Raw genomic sequence first — 7,717 nt, 5'->3', positions numbered from 1 at the left:
TCTCTGAATATGGCGGACAATGAGGGTTGCTGAGAAGCCAAGGACAATGGCACTGGGTTTTGATCCTACTTCTTGTTCTGGCTTTGTGGGGGCCTAGCCAGTTTGAATATATTATGTTTTATTTCATACCATAACATGGATATTGAAATTTAAAAAAAAAAATAAATAAATCAAGAAACTAGACATTAAAACTCTAACCCAATATAAAAATGGGGTACTGAACTGAACAGAGAATTCTCAACAGAAGTTCAAATGTCCAAAAGATTCTTAAGGTCATGCTTAACGTCCTTAACGATCAGGGAAATGCAAATCAAAACAATTTTGAGATACCATCTTACACCTGTCAGAATGGCTCAAATCAAAAACACTATTGATAGCCTATTTTGGAGAGGTTGTGGAGTAAGGGGAACACTCATCCTTTGTTGCTGGGAATGTAGACTTGTGCAACCACTTTGGAAAACAGTGTGATGGTTTCTCAGGAAACTGGTAGTCAACCTACCTCATAATCCTGCAATTCCCACCTTGGGAATATACTCAAGAGATGCCAAATCATACTACAAAAGCATTTGTTCAACTATGTTCATAGCAGCATTATTTGTAATAGTCAGAACCTGGAAACAACCTAGGTGCCCCTCAATAGAAGAATGGATAAAGAAGGTGTGGCAATATACACTTATAGTGCTACTCAGCAGTAAAAAACAATGACATCTTGAATTTTGTATGCAAATGAATGGAAATAGAAAACACTTTACTGAGTGAGATAATCCAGATCCAAAAGAGAAATATCGTATGTACTCACTTATAATTGGATTCTAGCCATAAACAAAGGACATTGAGCCTATAGTTCGTGATCCTAGAGAATAAAAATAAGAAGGTGAACACAAAGAAAAACATATAGTTATTCTCCTGGATATTGGAAGTAGATAAGATCACTGGGAAAAAGTTGGGAGCAGGTGGGGGTGGGCTGGGGGGAAGGGGAAATGGGAGAGAGAAGGGAGAAGGGGAGGATTGGGGAGAGCTTGGGGAATGGGATGGTTGAGATGGAGAAAGGGTGGATATGGGAGCAGGGAAGAAGATATTTTAACTAAGGGAGGCATTTTAGGGTTGGCAAGAGACTTGACTCTAGAGGGGTTCCCAGGTGTCCAAGAGATTTCCTCAGCTAGGTCCATGGGCAGCAGAGGAGAGGGTGCCTGAACTGGCCTTCTCCCATAGCCACACTGATGAATATCTTGCATAGCACCATAGAACCTTCATCTGGTGATGGATGTAGATAGAGACAGAGACTAACATTGGAACACTGGACTGAGCTCCCAAGGCCCAGATGAAGAGCAGTATGAAGGGGAACATGAGCAAGGAAGTCAGGACTGCGAGGGGTGTGTCCCCCCTGCTGAGATGGTGGGACTGATCTAATGGGAGCTCACCAAGGCCAGCTGGACTGGGACTGAACAAGCATGTGATCAAACCGGACTCTCTGAATGTGGCTGACAATGAGGGCAGACTGAGAAGCCAATGATAATGACACCAGATTTTGATTCTACTACATGTACTGGCCTTTTGGGAGCCTAGTCTGTTTGGATGCACCCCTTCCTAGACCTGGATGGGGGGGCTTGGACTTCCCACAGGGCAGAGCACCCTGACTTCTCTTAGGACTAGAGAGCAAGGGAGAGGGAAAGTGGGGGAAGTGGGAGGGAAATGGGAAGATGGGAGGAGGTGGAAATTTTTAATTAATAAATAAATAAAATAATAAAAAATAAAATGAAACCAGACACCAAGGTTCAAAAAATGTATTTTTCTGTGAATAAATTGTAAATTTTATTGATAAGGAATATGTTTATACACATTTTCTTCAGCTAAATAGTGTAGGTTTATTGAGTAGCAGCATGCAAGCATTTTGTAGCTGAAGAAAATCAGAAATATACTGATGTACAGCAATAGCATTCAAGGATTTCCATATCCAGCCTTCCCTTGGTTTGTGTTTTCTTCATTACCTCCATTTCATTTTTCAAGTCTTGAACTGTTTCCATTACCTGTTTGATTGCTTTTTCTTGGTTTTCTTGGGTATCTCTGGGAGATTTATTCATTTCCTCTACCTTTGTGTTTGTCATCTCCATTTCTTTATGGCAGTTTTTCATGTGCTGTTTAAGGCCCTCTATTATTTTCATAATGTTCCGTTTAAAGTCGTTTCTTCTACTTCTTCTGGAGTAGGGTGTTCAAGTCTTCCTGTTGTGTGTTCGCTGGATTCTGGTCTTAGCATGTTGCTTTCATGTTGTTGGAGGAATTCTTGCATTGGTGCCTGCCCATCTCTTCCTTCAAATGCAGCCAGGAGAGTCTTGGCGTCTTGGTCCAATCTTTGCTGTGACTGACTCTTTGGGTGAATCTCCTCAGTGCAGGAGCAGGAACTGTTCCTGGGCCAAGGACCAGTCTGGATGGATCTCCTCAGCACAGGAACAGGGACTCCTGGTAGTCCTAGGACCCCCGCCGACAAAAGGGCCAACTTGGTGGGGAAGGCAGGGTCGAGTGGAACACAGAAGACCCTGCAGCAGAAGCTGAAGGTGCCCTGCGCTCCCTTGTGGGGACCTTCCGGTCTGCCTGGCCGGTAGACACCCCTCTGTGTGGACAGCCTTAGTGCAGGAGCAGGAACTATTCCTGGGCCAAGGACCTTGCAGACAATAGGGCAGGCTTGGGGGAGGCAGGGTCCTGTATAACAAAGAAGCCCCTGCAGCAGGAGCTGGAGGGGCCCTGTGCTCCCTTCTGGAACAGTCCTCCCCGGGGACAGCACACACTCACCTGTCTGGATGGAACTCCTCAGCACAGAGACAAGGGTGCCTGGTATTCCAAGGACCCCTCAGACAAAAGGGCGAACTTGGGGGGAGGGCAGGGTCCGTCTGGATGGAACTCCTCAGCACAGAGGCATGGGAGCCTGGTAGTCCAAGGACCCACAGACAAAAGGGCGAACTTGGAGGGAGGGCAGGGTCGAGTGTAACACCCCTCTTTGGTTTTCTTTACGAAGTGGCCAAAGGTTCTGATGACTGGTGAGTCTTCAGGTGAAGTAGGGTATCTCCATTGGGTTTTTGGGTCCCTTGATCTGATATGGCCTCCTGTAAAGTCTAGACCTTCTTCTAGGGTACACAGGAGTGTCCTGGCCTCCAGTAGAGCTGTTGGAGCTATTCTTCCAAAGGGTGTGAACTGTATATGGACCTATGGAATCTGTTAGAGTTCTGGGAAATGGCTGATTGTGGTGAGGGTGGTTTTTATTGGTGTGGTCTGTGCCTCCGTAGAATAAGACTTCTGGGATGGATGGTAGGGACCCAGCAGCAGGAGAGATGGGGGTTAGCTAAAATAGTATTAGCCTATGAAAGGGTCACAAGGGACAGGATCCAGAAAGCAATACGTTTCCACTGGCAGAGAGGTCACCCACCCATTTTTAATCATGTGACCTGGGCATGATGAGTTGAAATCTTCTGCGATTGAGGGGTAGGGCCCAGAAGCCCAACCAGGGACTTGCTGGGGCTTGGGGAAGAGTTGCCAGGGCCAGAATTCAGTGACGGTGTATTCCTATGGCAAGTGGGTCACTACCCTCTTTTGACTGATATGGTTTGTGCCTCAGTAGGTATTAAAGGACAAGTTGTTTTCCCAAACATAATAAAATCATGCATTAAATTTTATATTAAAGGCTTTTATTAATTTGTTATTTATAATAATTAAGTACATTATTTTAATTTCATAGTTTAGACTTTTCTTATAATTTTTACAAAGCCGAGAGAGAGAACACAGAAAGTTGGATTATTGTACTTGTGGTAATAACATTTTTATGAGTTTCTCACTTGGTTTTTTATTATCTATAATGGGAATTTAAAATATTTCTTTTAATATTTTGGATTGGAATATAATTACGTAGTGTATACCCTCTCTTTCCTTCCTCAAAACTGTCCCACATACCCTTATGGCTGAAAAGTTTCTGGACTCAGATAAGCCCCTCCGCCAATGCAATAATCCAAATAAAACCAAACCAAATGAGAATAATCCCAGGTTTAATGGATATAAACGTTCCCAGATGGTTTTCAAGCCCTCCAAAGAGGAACCCAGAAAGAAAGACCAGAAAACCACGTGTTTGTTCTTTGAGGTACAATTTAAATACCCTGTGGGGCCGGGCGGTGGTGGCGCACGCCTTTAATCCCAGCACTTGGGAGGCAGAGGCAGGCGGATCTCTGGGAGTTCGAGGCCAGCCTGGTCTACAAGAGCTAGTTCCAGGACGGTCACCAAAGAAACAGAGAAACCCTGTCTCGAAAAAACAATAAATAAATAAACAAACAAATAAATAAATACCTTGTGGGAGTGGTCTTGAGCATCTCTGGGAAGGGGTCATCATTTGCTGGGCTTTCTCAGAAATGGAGTCTGGACTGAGGCAACTCCTAGGTGAGGGGGGCTTGGGATGGAACTTCCACCCAAACATTCCAGATTCTTTGGGTATATAGATGTCAGGGGCTGAGATGAGGCTTCCACCAGAATATTCCAGACTCTTTGAATATATGGATGTCAGGGCTGGGGTGAGGCTTTTACCCAAACACTTGATCTTTTCAAAATTCATGATCTCCTTTCTACTAATTATTATTAAAGATGATTTGATGATTTCATATTGAAATTAATTAAAATGAATTGAGTGATTCCTGGATTAGAATAGCTGACTATTTTGAATATACAGCTGTATTAAATGTACTAACCCACAAGTACAAATCCCCTGAAATCAGCTTTATATCAGTTTCAATATCTGATTAAATTAAATATACATCATCCTTCACTATGGCGACCATTCCTTTTGTCCCTGAGCCTTGCTTTGCAGACTGTGGGGCACCATGGTTGTGTTTCACTATATGGAATGTGAGCATGTGATTTGTGCTGCTTTTAAGACAACAAAGGCAGTGTTGAAGAACCATCAGACCTCCACTGCTTAGATGCTAACATCTTGAAGTCGCCAAAGATCAGATCTCTGTCAGTTTGATTCCACATTCCTATCGATTCCATCTGTTAGCTGAGATTTTTGTATGTAAAAAATATCTTACCTTTCAAACTACTAAAATTAAAGATTTATTGATTCCAGTAGTGCAGATGGGTCAGAAACAATGGCACTGAGGTCAGAGACAGCTTCCCAGATTGGTGAATATTGTTTTATTGCCACGTTTGGTTCTGTGTGCTATGACTCCTTCCCTGCTGTCACAGCAGAGCTGATCCATGATTGGGATGATATAATCCCCAAATTTTAAATATTTATTATCTGGCACTTACCAGAAAATGTTTGCTCATCTATATCAGAATGAACATATTGCACTGAGATAAAGTAGATTTGACTTGAGGATAATGTTGTTTTGGAATATTTAACTAGGCAAACAAATTCTGCTATACTAATAGGTAAGTGTCTTGCTCAGCCATAATTCTAGAAACTTCCTTTTGCAAAGAATGGGAGCAAATATGAGACAGATAACTGGACAAAGTGCACAGATGTGAGATCTTGGAACACTCAGTCCTAAATGGGATGTTTCCATAAAACCCTCTGCCTCAGTACTCAGAGAACTCTATAGAAGAGGAGGCAAAAATACTTTAAGAGCCACTGAAGATGGAAGACACCAATGAACCAATGCCTTCTGGATATAACAGAACTGGCATACATAGGAACTCACAGACTGCAGCAACATGTATTCGACCTGCACAGGTCTAAGCCAGATGAAGTCCCAACACTGAAATGTGGAGCAGACACAAGTCCCATCCCTTCGCAGAAGCTATCTCTAATTGATAATTATCACAAAGGAAAGCTTTGTTTATTTTCTCCATCAGAGTCTCACTGGGTAAACAAATCACATTTAATGAATGACTCCATGATTAGCAGTAGATAGCCAACACAAAATAAATTCAGTTGTAGTTTTGAAGATTTGTTTGTTTATTAATTCCTTTTTAGAAAATTCTTATCTAGTTCTTCCCCTCTTTCCTCCCTTTCCCTTTTATTTCAATTTTGCTATTTAATTTTCCTCCATGTTTTCCAAGATTCCTTGCTTTGTTTTTAACTGTTTTGATATTTTTAATTAAAATTAACTATATATTGAATACAGTTGGACTTTTTAAGAAGAGTTATAGGAAAAAGAATTTAAAATGGATGATTAGCATGTAATATTAAATGATTTCAGGAGAGTCACCTCTATCATTATCTATTTTACTGTACTATGGTGATCATAATAACTTACTTTTTAAAAAACACAATAAAATTACTTAATATTTAGGTGATTCTGCTCTTTAATTGTATAAAACATGTCATGGTTTTAGTTCAGTTAACCACACTGTGGTCCAAATGTTGGTATTTGTTAGCTAATTAAATCTACTGGAAACATCATGAGACCCAATTTATCAGATTTATAGCAATCATCATTTCATGAGATCAGCAAACTAAGACACAAAAATATTTAATTTCTAGTCTAAACATACACACAAGATAAAGAGAATCAGATTGCGAAATGAAGGACTCCTCCTCTTTATCAATATTCTAAAACACCCCATTATGATAATGAATGAGAATAACCAAACTTGTTTTGGCAAACACAGTTTAATTATATTTACACTTAAATTTAGTAAAATGCATGTGCATGACAAACAGAAAACACAGTTGATTTTTATTAATTACAGATTTTTCTGTTTTCAATGAGGAAATTTATTGAATTAATTTTAGTTATTCTGTGACAATTAGCTTGAGAGATTAAGTGGCCTTAGTAAAGACAAGGGAAATTTCTAGTCACTGTCATCAACAATTGTAACATTTCCATAAGCCAAAGCTTCTAAGCACATGAATTAAAACTCTCATCTTTACTTTAAATCTCCTCCCACAAATAATGTAAAAAACTGAAATCTACTTAAGGTACAGAGTAAATAATAGAGTTTCTAGTTGTGTTTTTGTGGTCATAAATAGAAGCATACATCCACTTTGGGAATGTGGCCTCCTGGTGATGGTTTTGATGTTTCTAAACAAATTTTTAAATAATGCAAACAATATATACAACATATTTCTCTTGGTATTGTTTTTCTAGCACTCTTTTTAACCCTGGAGGTTTTCTATTCCAAGTTTATTTTTTTCTGATTATAATTACATGAAGAGCAAAACTCCACTTCTTGGTATCATTTACTATGTCAGCATTGGCATTTCCCTCTGTGCACCAAGATGAACATTGTCTCAGGTTGGAAATGCAAATGTAATTACACACATACACCCTTCATTTTTCCACCAACTTCATTCTTCCAAGGAAGTACAAACTATCTTCGTTGAAACCTTCTCTCTATTAATAATTAATAATGTGCATTAAATGATGTGAGGGGATACTAGAGATTTCTCAACTTGAAATGAAAGTTATATCTCAGTGCTGTGTGAGTTTGAAATGGAAAGTGAATTTTTACCATGTCTTCTTTGTAATATGTTGGGGTGATGCCAAGCTATAGAGTGAACCTAAGATATATCCCTTCAAAGATTTTATTCTCTAAGAGCCTTTGTTATGTGGACTTCTAAGACCACAGCAATGTGTGCTGAGTGAGTTCAGCTTAAGGTTTTTATACTCACAAGACTTGCATAGAAGAAAATGAAACTTTAGCATATGTACCCTCTCAGGCAGACTATAACATTAAAAAGGGGCTAATACAAAGTTGTTTGGAGGAGAAATAATGAAAGTTGTCTCACGGTGCCTTC

The sequence above is a fragment of the Microtus ochrogaster genome, chromosome 8 (genome assembly GCF_000317375.1).
Source record: "Microtus ochrogaster isolate Prairie Vole_2 chromosome 8, MicOch1.0, whole genome shotgun sequence".
Taxonomy (NCBI): domain Eukaryota; kingdom Metazoa; phylum Chordata; class Mammalia; order Rodentia; family Cricetidae; genus Microtus; species Microtus ochrogaster.
The sequence above is the reverse complement of the archived record's forward strand: the minus strand, read 5'-3'. Positions refer to the sequence as shown.